Source organism: Pteropus alecto, unplaced genomic scaffold (assembly GCF_000325575.1).
Source record: "Pteropus alecto unplaced genomic scaffold, ASM32557v1 scaffold7, whole genome shotgun sequence".
Lineage (NCBI taxonomy): Eukaryota > Metazoa > Chordata > Mammalia > Chiroptera > Pteropodidae > Pteropus > Pteropus alecto.
Window position 1 is genome coordinate 4,168,744 of NW_006494614.1, and position 13,879 is coordinate 4,182,622.

The following is a 13,879-nucleotide window of genomic DNA, read 5'->3' on the forward strand; positions in this document are numbered from 1 at the left end:
AAATAATTTTATTAGAGAATAAAGTTTTTTGTCAGAAATTTAAAAAAACTGGTTAGGAGATAGTCGATTCGAAGAGTCTTGATACACACACACATATATACATATATGTGTGTATATATGTGTATACATAGGTATACACATATACATATATGTATCAGGTCTCTTTGTACATATATATGTATACATATATATTATATACATATAATGCTTTAATATATGTATGTATGTGTGTGTGTGTGTGTGTGTGTGTGTGTGTGTATAAAACCATACACACACACATAAATTCCATATTCTTGGTTTTTGGATTGAAACAAAGAAGTCACACAAGTGACACGTTAATAGCTACAATATTTTCTACTGAAGTCTATACTAATTGATGCTTTTCTTATAAACTGTGTATACATGAAACCAGCTGAAGAGTTCAGTTCCCAGTGGGAATGAGAATTCCTTAAATGATTGGCAATAGCATAGTCTTAGTAAATATATAACTGGTTGTCAGTGAAGGAGCCATGGGCTAGCACTGCATACTTTAAGAATATTCATGGAATTAACTGCTATCTTAACAACATGTCATTTTTCAGAACTTATACTGGCATCTGTTATTTTTTGAATTTTGTAACTATTTGGAAACAAATGTAATGTCCTTAGAAATGAAAACGGTGTATAACCACCTTAGGCCTCTTGAAAGCACTTCTAGTTTATTATGTATTATTTAAACTGTGGATATCTTGTACATATGAGTCAACTCTCTATTATTATGCTTGAAGGAAAAGAATGAGGGGTGACTGTTAGTGTGAAGTTTCCCCAAATTCCACCACTCCCCCTTCTTCCCTTTTGAGGTTCCTTTGCTCATAGAATGGTATAAACAGGGACTAAGCCAATTCAGGAAACAATGATTAGGCTCATTTATTACTAACCAGGAATGTATCTGATGCTTTAGGTAAAGACTGTGGTAAAAACAGAGTTTGCTAAGCCAGAGAGGTAACTGCTAAGCATATGATTGAAAAAATCCTAATTTACCCAGGAAAGGACAGAGGAAGATGTCCATGTTTGATGGGGAAACCGTGTAGCAGGTACACCACAGGAGGTAAAAACTTACCCACTGCACACAGGAACAGGACCTAAAAGAAGTGACTAGTTGGTTTCTTCCTTTATGGCACAATAACCTTGAACATTAGATAATTGTGGTGTAATGAGAGTTGATCCATATGACAAATATTTACTGAGAAGGAATTTAACCAGATACAAAGAACACACTTTATCTTTGTTCTAAGAGTTCACAAGGTAGAACAATCTTTCTCAAAATGTGTATTCCAAAAAACAGGTACTCAATGCAGAAGAGATCTGTAGTCAAGAAAGTTTGAGGAATGCAGGGTTGTTTTGGTCTGCATGGGCCACTATAACAAAAATCCCAGAGACTGGGTGATTGAAACAAAAAGCATTTATTTCTCCAGTTCTTGAGGGTGGGAAATCCAAGATTAAGAAGCAGGCAGATTTGCATCTGCTGAGGGTATACTTCCTGGTCCAGAGCCTGCTATTTCCTCACTGTGCCCTCACATGGCAGAAAGAGAGTGAGAGAGCCCCCTGGGGTCTTTTATAAAGGAAGGGCACTGGTCTTGTTCATGGGAGCTCTACCTTCATGACCTAATTATCCCCCAAAGGCCCTACCACCTAATACCATCACATTGGGTGTTAGGATTACAACATAGGAATTTTGGAGGGACACGAACATTCAGTCCATTGCATGGACTATAAGTGTTGCTTTTGGCAGGACTTCTTAGAGCATTTAATATGAAGATGGCATTGTGATTCTCCAAGAGGGACAGAGACTATAGTATTTTTCAAACTGACTGAAAAACTAGTATTCCATTAGAACACATTTTAAGAAATATGGACCTCATCTACTCCTCTCTTTTCTACAGCCACACCGGTCTCCTGGTGGTTCTTTGACTATTCTGGGCTCTCAGTCCAGAGGCTTTGTCTTGGCTTTGACTTTTTCCCATATATGCACTATCCTGATCACTCTATGGTGATTTTATTAATTGCTCCTCAATTTTCTTGATCTTCCTTCACTACTTTCTTTTTCTCCAGAGTAATTATCACCTCCTAACATAGTATATATTTCACTTATTATTGTGTTTATTGTCTGTCTCTCTCAAGGAGAATGTAAGCTCCCTGAAGGCAAGAGTCTTAACTGTTTTGTTCTCTGCTAACTTCCAGTGGTTGGCAATGAATATATGACTGAAGGAAGAATTGGTCTAGAAGAAAAATTGCTCTGAGTAAGAGATATATTTTGCAATAACTTTAAAATTCTAAATAATTATATTGGTTTCATCTGTATTTCACATTATCACTCCTCCTTGGTTTTTGGTGATCCAAGTTTTTAACGGTCATAATTTGTTTATGACAAAATTTACTATTTTAAAAATTACTAAAATTTGCTTCACTCAGATTCCACTTGCTGATAATGAAGAGGTTGGTGTTGATGAAAAGGAAGTAGATCAGGTTCTAAAGTGAAAAGTCCTTTTAAAAGGCTCAAGGAACACAAATCTAAAAAGAAAAGGTATGCATAATGTATCCAGAGAAAAGCTTAAGAAGAACTTTTAATTTTGATCTTAAGTTCATCCTTTTCCCCCAGTTCGTCTCTTAATACTAAGTCATAATAGAAATATATCCCTAACTAGGGCCCTGTGAACCTGAAAAAAGGTAACCCCTCCTTTTTTTCTGCATTCTACATTAAATGCCTATTCACTGTTCAAACATAATTTGATTAAATTGTGTTCATTAAGGCTTATATCTCTGTTTATCACAACAGGCTAACTTGTTATAAAAACTAACAAATAAGAAAGAAGAACATAATACAACTCATTTTAGTCTTGAAAAAGTAAATTTATGAACACCTTTGTTTAACTTTTCTGTTGTCTAGTTTTTAAGAAGTGTTGGGTACGATTTCAAAGTTTTAATTGGAGTGGAATAAACTTTAATAAACCTTTGGAAGTTTTCAAACATACATCGAAGTAGAGAGAATAATACAATAAATCCCATATAACTCTCTTCTAGCTTCACTATCTACCAGCATTCTATCATCCTTAGACTAGACTTTTAAATATCTGAAAATTGATTCATTACCAAAAGGGGTCCTGTTTTAGGTACTACATCAAGTTTAAGATTAATTGTATTATAAAACATATCTTGATTTTACACCAATCTATCCAGTGAAAACTGTTAATAATGGAAAGCAACCAGGGCTCTGCTTCACCTATGGTCTAGGGGTGGGAAGGGAGGGATTCTCATGGCTGAAGGCAGTGGTGGGAGGGAAAAAAAGATTTTTTTCCTTTTGTTTCCTACTTGTACCCCTATCAAGTCCATCTCATTTAATGCAATAATAATAATATTAATATTAGCTACCATTTATTATGTGTCTTCTCTGTTCTAGGTGATTTGCTATTTCCTTTACAAACATTTCTTTATTCAATTTTTATCAGCCCTGGAAGCTAGTTATCCCCATTTTATAGACAAGGCAATTGAATCTCAGAATGGATAAGTTTCTAATGTTGCACAGAATCTGGAGAACAGGGCTGGGATTCAAACCCAGGTCTAACACTCAACCAGATCCTGCCATTCACCCTCCAACACCACAGGCTACGCTGTTCTTAGTCCTGACTCCTTGCTTCCTCTGCGAGACTCCTGGCAAGTCTCTTTACCTTCATGTAGCAGGGCTTTGCCATTGCTCTGCTTCACCCCCTTGGCACATAATATTTCCTTTCATGCTAGTTACACTTCTGATTATCAGAACCTGCAACTCTGCCTGAGGGCTCTCTTCCACCTTTGGAGCCAGTTCTGCCCCAGCACAGGATAGGCCATATGTTCCAGGGAATTACCACTCTCCACCCACCTAGTGATGGAAGGGAGTGGGTGGATAAGTACCCCAGCTTCCTCATTGTTGGCCGGGATAACTCTGTAGTGCTTGCCCCGCACTGGCTCCAGAGTTCCTCACCAGCGTTATACTCTAGTTACACACAGGGGAAACTTGCTTGCAAACACACCCTTTAACAATTTTCTTCCCTTCCCATCTCATTTTCCCACTTCCTAAATCAACTTCTTGCCTCAAACCCTTGTCAGCATCTGCTTCTAAAGTAGCTAAGATTCTTTATATGCTTTGAGTTCCTTCATTTGTAAAAAGTGAAAGTGTATGAGACGAATTCAAGAATTCTATAATTCTATCGTGTAATAGTAAATGTAACCCAGACATATGAAATGGGATCTTCTTGTCTCTTATGGACCAGATAAAATTTGCTCAACACCATCAACTCTAAATTTATGGCCATGGAAGTCTAAAGCCTTCTCAAGAGTTCGGAGAATTCTGAAAGCCTTAAGCTCTTCTGGTCACATTTACTTCCCAGGCTTCTGCTTCCTTAGAGACTCTAGTCTGTACCGTGTAAACCTAGATACTAGGATCTCAACTTCTTTGAATTCTCTTAAAGCAAAGCAAACAAACAAAACGTTCCAAAACCATTTGCATCTTTGTCAGATTTTAATGAACTTCTGGAGAGAAGATGAAGGCGTGATTTGGGTTCCTGCAACACAAAGAACTGCAAGCGGAACAGCTCTTACCACAATTCTTAAAAGGGCCTTTGAGGACCCCACTGCTGAAGAGTTTCAATGATCCTTCCCCTCACTTAGCCTCACCTCTCTCCTCTTTCTTCTTCTCTCTTCAGGTCTTCACTCGTTTTTCTCCGTTACTCTGAGGAGCAACAACATTCTCCCCTGACCACATAATCCAGGTTCTCCCTTCTGGAGTGTTTCGGCACAGATTTTTCATCTAAGTCTCACAGGCTTGCTTATATCAAGTGGCCTCATTGATTTATTCTCAAACAATGACACATTCCTACTAAGGAGAATTTTGGCGGTAGTTGTTCAGCTAATCATCTCTTCCATTTCCACCTTCTCCTTCTCATATGAATTATAAATAGTTTTCTTTCTTTTCCTCTTTTGGGCACTCCTGTTATCTCTTTGACTTACTAAAATAGGAATCCTTAATTAGTTTTCATTTTTTTCTGTTTTATACTTCTCTTTCTCTCTTCATATGGCTAATATCTTTAGTCCTCTTTTCCAGGCAGTTCTTAATGCTGGTCTCTACCTCATTGTAACCATGTCACACCTTTTTCAAGTTGAAGATGGCTTTTCACTGTTCTACAGAGAATGTACATGGTGGTCCTTCAAAGAAGTCTTCCTGTATTGAGAAAAAGAAGTACATACTAATAATTCCTTGTGGTTTCCCTAGGCTGATTATGCTACAACTTCGTTTTTCTTCTTCTTTTTTAATGTAACTTATTTTTTATGGAAAGTATCTTGCATTCATGATGGATGCTTTCTGGGTTTTATCACACATTTTAATGTTAAAGTTTAAGTTATTTTTTACAAGCAAGTCGTGCAAATGAATAGTTTTCCCCACATGGGATCACTAATTATAAAAAGATGACAGTACCACAAGGGTTGTCTTTTTTAATTGAAAAGCGAACAAACTGTCTAGTTATAGTTCCCTCCAAACCACAAACAGTAGTAACTGAGACTCTAGCCAACATATTCAAAGCTGAGAGGATTAAAAATGCAAAAACAAATTCTCACATCCAATTAAGAGTTCGCTGCTATATACGGGCTAATCAATACCAGCGGTACTTACCTTGACCCCAAGAAGATATCTTTAATAACCCCCACTCAGAACATTTACCTCAAGTAGCCTTTCTCATTTCCAAATCATGAGTAATGATAATACTTTGTTAATTCTATTTCATAGAACATTTTGCAAGTAGTTTTATTTACAATGCCAACTTTTAAAAGGTCACTAAAGTTAATTATACAATAAATTAGGCAGAAGTCACATTACAAAAAGAGGGAAGCACCAAAATGCCATTTTTTTTTTTGAGAATCCACAGTTCAGTTTTATTCAGAGAAAAGGAAAAAGAAACTTGATCATACTGGAAGAAACTCAGCCATAGGTTTGGAATCTGTACTCAAACTACACATACAATGAAGACAATATTCTGCTAATGTAATTGATTTGCTGCTGCATTTCCTTACTGTTTATTTAATATTAACAATTATAAGCAGAGCAGTGCAACAAGTATTTGGAACAATCTTTACATGTTACAGTGTCAAGGCACAATATTTCACTTCTCTTCACACCACTGGTTCTCTTTGTGTTCCTGGGCTTCTTCTTCAATAACGTCACTTTTGATATTGAAGTTCTTGTGAATCTCCTCAGGAGTTTTCCCCTTGATCATATTGGTAACAGTCTGGCATGTCACATCAAGCAAACCTTTGATGTCTAAGCAGTTTGCAGCCAGAATAAGTTCTGCAAGAGTTTCTTGGTCAACTTTCAGGAATTCTTGGTCCCAAATAAGAATATCATCTGTTCTCTTTTCTCTGTTCTCATCATCCTCAGAAGGAGGATCATCTTTGCAGTGGTGGACCACTGAATGGCTTTTTAAAATATTGTGGCATTAACATTTTGTAGAGGAACTGGGTCATCACCACCTTCATCATTCATTCCTAAATCTTCCAACATGATCTTGATAGTCACAGATTGTTTGGTAATTTCAGCATCAACTTCAAATATCTCTCCATCAGATCTCTACAACTTAATTAAAGGCATGGTGCTCAGTCTCAAGGAGATGGTGGGCCGGAGGCTGATGAGAGTAGGGTGGCATCAGCCAACATGAGAAGAGAAAGGTGAATAACAAGACCATCCACAACTTCAGTTTCTAATCAAACCTGAATTATGCTCTTATCATTGTTTCCTTGCCGTCAAGTTCATATTACCTCTGTTTGTTTGTCTGTGTCCACTAACAAGCAAGCACCAAGCTGGGATGAGGTGTGTCGGAGATTCATTGGTGGAAATGTCAGTGAAAGTTAAGAGCAGGAAGGAGGAAGTAGGGAGAGCCTTCAGACCACAATGCGGTTCTCACACCTGTGCAAGGAGAGAGGAAAGGAAGGAGGATTGGGTACAAAGAGTCTCAGATTGCAGCACAGATCTAAGAAAATTTTGGTCAGGCTGATGAAAAGTCCTGGAGCCAAAACTGCCTGTTCAAGAGTCCCATGTCTGCAGAAATGGAACAACACTAGTGCTCTAGCCATTCTCTGTCATTGGTTGAGTGTAGGCCACGGGAAGTGTGACCGTGGTGAACGTGGTGGTGGATCCCTGGACAGAAGGCGGGCAGTGGTATGGATTCTCTGCAGCAAGACAGCTGAGTGGTTCATTTTAATAGCCACCATACTGGGCTTTCTCAACACTTTGTTTCTACTGGTATATTGATTTATTACTTTGTCTATTATCAATGTAAATTATATATCTAACATCAGCAGAAAATCTTTGGTAGGTGACTAATATGTCAAATAATTTTATATAATTAGAAATTAAAATACATTTACATGATAATTCTGAGAATAATTTTCTCTTACTGATTTTTATTCTAAAATGGAGGATTTTAATTTATGACTTCCAAAAAACCAATTTGAACAAAATTTCTTTCAATTCAAATAGATATTTATCATTATCTTTTTTAAAAAAGCTAAAATAGTGAGATTTTTATAACTTCTAAATATTCATTAAAGCTGTTTCTTGAAGTAATGCTTTTTGTAAGGGCTAGTTATAATAAAAAAAATTCAATTATATGAAAATAAGTAATTACAAAGAGATTAAAGTGGTAAAACTTACTATCACCAGCGTTAAGAACTACTTTATTCATAAAAAAAATTCATGCTGAAAAAAAGGTCCCCACAGTTAGTAATACTAATATGGCATATTGTTAGTTATATTAATTAATAGAAAAAATTGAAATCAGCTGTCTACTACCCCATAACTTTCTAAAAGAGATAAAAGATCACCCATAAAAAAAACTCAGTGTCAAGAAAATTTAACTTTGGGTGGTGAACACACAATGCAATATACATATGACATATCATTGAATCGTATACTTAAAACATTTGATCTTATTAACCAATGTCACCCCAATAATTTTAATTAAAAAAACTCAGTGTCATTAGTGACATTAACTTTGTATCAGACACTGTTAAGTATTTTAGATGAATATTTTATTTAATCCTTATAAGATTCTTATTCCCAATTTACAGATGAAGAAATTGAGGGTTGAAGGGGTTAAGTAACTGCTTAAAGTCCCTCTATCATGTTGGAGCTGTAAGTAGAACTTGTGATTACCAAATGCCAAAGGATTCGCTTATCTACTATGCTATCTTGCATTTCTAGTTAAGAAATCTGCTGAACTGGGGTAGAGGTGTGTAACTTTCTGCCTCTATAGGCAGAATTTCAAAACTTTTAGAGGAAACACCTTTGTGATTCTTGTCATATCTTTAAAATATCTGCAGTTTTATTCACTTAATATTTTTAATTGACACATTTAAAAAAAAACTGCTTCATCATAAGAAGGAATATTCATGAGATCGATCTGCTAGTTACATTTTCTAATTCATAATAAATTAAATAGCCATATTACAGGCTATTCTCTCCTAAAATTCAATTGTGCCAATAGTGGTCCAGATACTAGTGGTGGAGAAACACCAGACTAAGACATAGACTAAAAGCAGACTAAAAAGCTGTTGTCCATCTCTTTTTACTGGTTTTGGCCTGCTAGAACTTACCGCTGCAGTGTTTATTTGGGGTGTATATGTGTATGCGTAATGGGATAAGGCTGCGGAAGGAAGAAGGCCAAGATATCATGTCTGCATTAAGATTTACAAAAAGCATAGAGCAACCAGCCAGTTAGTCCCTATAGACTCACCTATAGACTTTACCATGGACATTCTAAAGTAGAGGCAGCCAAAGCTAATCTCTGGAGATAGTCAATGGGGCACACAGATGACTTGAAGAATGGGCACATGCAATGCAGCCAGGGTGGTTGTGTACTCTTCTCATAGAGAACTTCACTGATTACTCTTTTGGTTCAATCCTATGTCACTGAGGGGTTCCTAAGCAAAAGATCTAGAGCTTTGTCCTCAGTGTGTAGTGGGTTGAGAAGATGCCTTGAATGTGACCAGTAAATATTGGCCACAAAATCTTATAATAAGACTTCTAAGGCTGAAAGCTTGTTTCTACAGCACTTGAGATGCAACCAGGCCCAGACTCACCTATATTTATTGTGGTTCTATCAGCAAAACCAAGAGAAAGATTTTAAAACGTTAACTAAACATCAAATAGAAAGTGTTTTTTTGAAAATAACTTTATTATGAAACTTTCCAAACATACACAAAAATAAGGAGTGTAGGACGATAAACCGCTATCTATCCATCCACCAGCTTTAACAATTATCATTTTAAAAAAATCTATTCCTCCTTCCATTTTTTTGCAGGATTATAAAATTCTTCAGAATGTACCTCTGAAGACATTTTTGTTTTATATGTAACTGCCAAGTCACTATCACATCTAACAAAATTAACAATAATTCATTTATAGTATCTAATACTTGGACTATAATCTGATTTTCCTGATTATCTCAAGGGTTCTTTTCACAGGTGGTTTGTTCAAAACGGGACAAAATCCACACATTGCATTTCATGATTATGATTCTTAAATCTCTTTTACTCTTTTACAATCTGCCCCGTTTTTTCATGCCATTGATTTGGTACAGGAACGAGGTCATTTTTCTTATTGAATATTTGACATTCTGGATTTGACTGATTGCTTCTTTGGTTTGGTTTTAAAACCTGATCGATCCTCTGTCCCTGTATTTCCTATTAGGTCTGGAGGCTTGATTAGATTCAGATACAATTTCTAGGGCAAGAAGGCCTCATATTGGTTCTGGGTACTTCTGATTTTGTCATATATCATGATGCATATATGTTGGGGTGTTGGATGTTTAGGTTGTAGTTTTTTTCTTTTTCTTAGTTGCTTTGTCACTTTGGTAAGATTCAGAATTATGCTACATTTATTATCTTTGCCCAACCAAATTAAAAAAAAAAGTTAAAATTTATTTAGAGGAAATGACTAGGCAGAATAACAGTGGTTCTGAGTCTCTTAGGCAGTTTGTATTTGAAGAAGCTTCTCCTGCTTCATACACAAAGGGATTGACTACATAGGGAAAACTATATAAGATATGAACACTTAGGGATTACTGAATGTAAAATCACAAAAAGCACATCACTAATTACTATATTTAGAAGCAACACTATTAAAAGTCAGTATGAAAATGGCTGAAATTTAATGAGTCATTTGCTAATTAGCTAATGGATTTCCAATGCTATTTCTTCTAGCCCTTTCCTCTTCCTTAGGGAATCTTTGGTGGTATTTTATTGCTTTCTAACACCTCCAGAAATTATTATATGCTGGTAACTGACGATAAATTGTACATGTGGAGAGACACATAAGAGATTATGACTCAGGATTCATGCTGTGTTACTGACTGAGATAAACTATGAACAAGTTTGCACTACATTTTCAGAGCAGAAAGTAGTTAGAATTCTGCTGACGACCTAGCATGCTATCTATTTCTTGGTAAAGAAATGGAAACATAAATCATGAAGGTCAATGTGCCCACTGAAGAAAGAGACAGCATATTACCATGCTCCTCAGGTACTACATGTGTTCTGCTATGGGTCTAGCCCAGGGGTTTGCAGCCATGACTGCATCTGGGGAGCTTTTTAACTCACTGATGCCCAGACTCCACTCCAGGACTGAATGTGGGTCTCTGAGTATGGGTCTCTAAGGGTGGGATCCAGGCATTTGTTTTTTTAAAAAAACTCTTCAGATGATTCTCATATGCAATCAGGCCTAAAAATCTCCAATCTAGCCAGCAAATAAGAGGTAACATTTATGGGTCTTACTGTGTGCAAAAGATTGTGTTTCAAATCTCTTGCACATAAGGAAATTGATGCTTGTAGAGATGGCATTTGCTCAATGTCTTGCTACACAGAAGAGTTTCACATCTAGTCTGTATGGCTTCAGAACTAGGGTCTTTAAAAAATTTTTTTTGAATATGACCAAAAGTGAGACATGAAATTTACATCATAACTTAGAATACATAAGATAGTGAAATGCAAGTTTAACAAATAATAGCCTTATTAAATATGATACTCTGATATTTTGTTTTATTTAATTAAAAAATGCTGTTCTACACCCACTAAAATGATTTTATGACTTGCAGTTTGAAACACTCTTCTAAACCATATCAGTATAGATTTCATTTGTTTCAAACACATGACAAGATCTTTTCTCCATCAATGCCTTTCTCCTTTTGTTTTCTCATCTGGAAAGCCCATTCTTTTTTCCTCATTTCTTAAAGGCCATCAAGTTGGTTCCTGGCTAAAAAGCATTTTCCAGGTTACTCCAGTTCATAGTGTCTCTTATTTCAATGCCTATAGTTAATACACAGAGCTCATCACATTTTTTAATACTAAATTATATGATATATTGTGATGCTCTGTAATTACTTATATGGTTATGTCTCCTTGACTAAATTTAACCTCTTTGAGAACAGTGACCATATTGTATGCTTTTGCTTCTGTACTTTTCAAAATGTCTAGCACAGAGCTGGGCACATCACAGATGCTAAAAATGGCTGTGTGACCCTAGACCAGTCAATCTCTGAGCTTTCATTTCTTTTTTAAAAACTTTCATTAAATTTATTGGGGTTACATTGGTTAATAATATTTATATAAGTTTCAGGTATACAACTTTATAATACACCATCCAAAGTCTATTCTCCTTCTGTTACCATATATTGGAAACTGTTTACCTTCTTAGTCTTCCCCCGACCACCAAATTTCATTTCCTCATCCCTGAAGTAAAGGGAGGGTATTTTAGGTTAATTGTGAAGTCTCTTCCACATCTTTAACTCTATTTTTTTCAATGATATCTAAGAACTTCTATAAAATACAGAAATAAAGGAAGAAAATATGAAACATTTTTATTAGAACTATAAGAAAAGTTCTCGCGTGGGAACTAAAAAGGCTGAAATGGTTCGGCATTTTTTGGCAGGCAAAATATAAAATTGGTGCTATCTCTGAAAATATTAAGAACAACTTATTGGAGTTTGAAAATGAAGCTGGGCTGAATACATATGCAACATGAAATTTCCACAGACTCTTATGAAGTCGAATTGATTCCATAATAACACAGGCTTAACAATGAAAGTGGGGTTGGGGGCTTGTAGAGGCAGAGGTAATATGATTTAGGCTAAATATTATTGAATGTAATTATAATTTAGATATTGTTTATTTGCCAATGTTTTATTAAACATTGCTGAGATCCTTCTATGGTGCCAAAGAATGTGGCTGGCTGATTCATTTACTTGAAATCCCATGATCATCAGCATTCTTCTGATCCTGAGGTTGCTGGCAGAGGATCCAGAGAGGCAATCAGTCCTTTTGGTGCTCTGTGTGTATGTGTACGTGGTGGGGAATGGGGAGCTATGGGAAATGGATCATCTATGGTCTTTACTTACTCAACATTCATTTCCTTCCTGTTAACAACACTAATTTTCCTTTGGGGAACCTCCTTTCTTCCACTCAGTGTTTATGGGGAGTGGAGGGCAATATAGCTGTCTCCCTTAACTTTTTCCAGACATACATAAATGACCCCAACCTGACTGTGCATATTCCAACCCATGGTTATAGTGGTTATAACCATGGTTACAGATGGGCACAGAATCCAAGTGAGTTCAATGTGACTCATTCCTTCGCCTGCGCTCTTGCCTACGGGATAAGGAGGTTAGAGGGGGTGGTAAACCTGGGCCTGTAGGCCTAGGCCTTGATTAGAGAAAAAAAAAAATCAGTGCAATGAAAGCACAGTCCCGATATGGAGAGAAACTGAGTCTTGACACTCTGAGTATCTGAAGAAAAAAAAAAAGATGAAAAAAACTCATGTTTTTTTTGTTGTTTTGTTTTGCCAGCTTTACTCTTGGGATGTATAAGCATATGAGTCAATACGTACCAATCTCTTCCACTGTAGGTTTTCTTGTCTTTGAGTCTGAGTTGGGTGCCTGTTATATACAACCATCCTGACAATACAGGAGTTTAACATAAAACCAGGGTATCTTCACTCTTGCTCATTGCTAACTTCCTCTCTCGTCTTAATGTTTGATCCAGGCAGGACCATGCTTTCTACTTTTTTAGAGCCCAAAGCTTATTTCCTCTCCATCTGTAATAGAAGTTGCTCCAAGATTTTGCATATTGTCTCCCTGCCCTCTCCCTTCACAAGTCCACCAATGCTTATTTCACAGCTGCAGGTGGCAGGAGAGGAAGATCCAAGGTTAAATCTCAGGCTACTGAAGCAAGTCTTTTGTGCAAATCAGAAATACCTCTCCATCTGAGCCTTGTTCTCATCCCTTTGGAGCCCAGGATGGATCTTCACCTCAATTGCCTACCTACCTCCACCTCTGCCAGAGGTCGTGGTGCAGGGTACAAAAGACACAACAACACTATGCCCAGGTCCTACCGTACTAAGAGGCAAGAGTTGGAGTCATGAGGTAGAAAAAACAAGCCTGCTACGCACACACACTTTTACTGCTGTCTATTCCTAGGGTGATGGTAGCAGCTGATGCTGGTGACTCCCAGGCATCCCCACACTGGGCGTACCCCTCTATGGTCTCAGCAGACATCATAAATGTTGATGAAAGCTAGAAAAACATCACTTGTTACTTGAAGGCAGTATTTCACAGGAACCTTTTTTATCTTAAGGTGGTATGGTTTCTGGAGGGCCTTCCTGAGTTCAATTTGGAGATTTGGATGTCCACTCTCTGTTGATGAAAGTCAGTGGTTCAAGAAATCCAGTTGGAGGCCACCTGGCAATTGGCCATTGGAAGAGAACTGAGCACAGAGTAAAGCAGGGCATTTGGCAAGTCTCCCGTGCCACACACCAGTGACACCA

General features: G+C 36.9%; 1 pseudogene; it reads right to left on the minus strand.

The window, feature by feature from the left end:
- Positions 1 to 6,170: 6,170 nt before the first annotated feature.
- On the minus strand, positions 6,171 to 6,655 carry LOC102879815 (annotated as a pseudogene).
- Between the last annotated feature and the right edge of the window lie 7,224 nt (positions 6,656 to 13,879).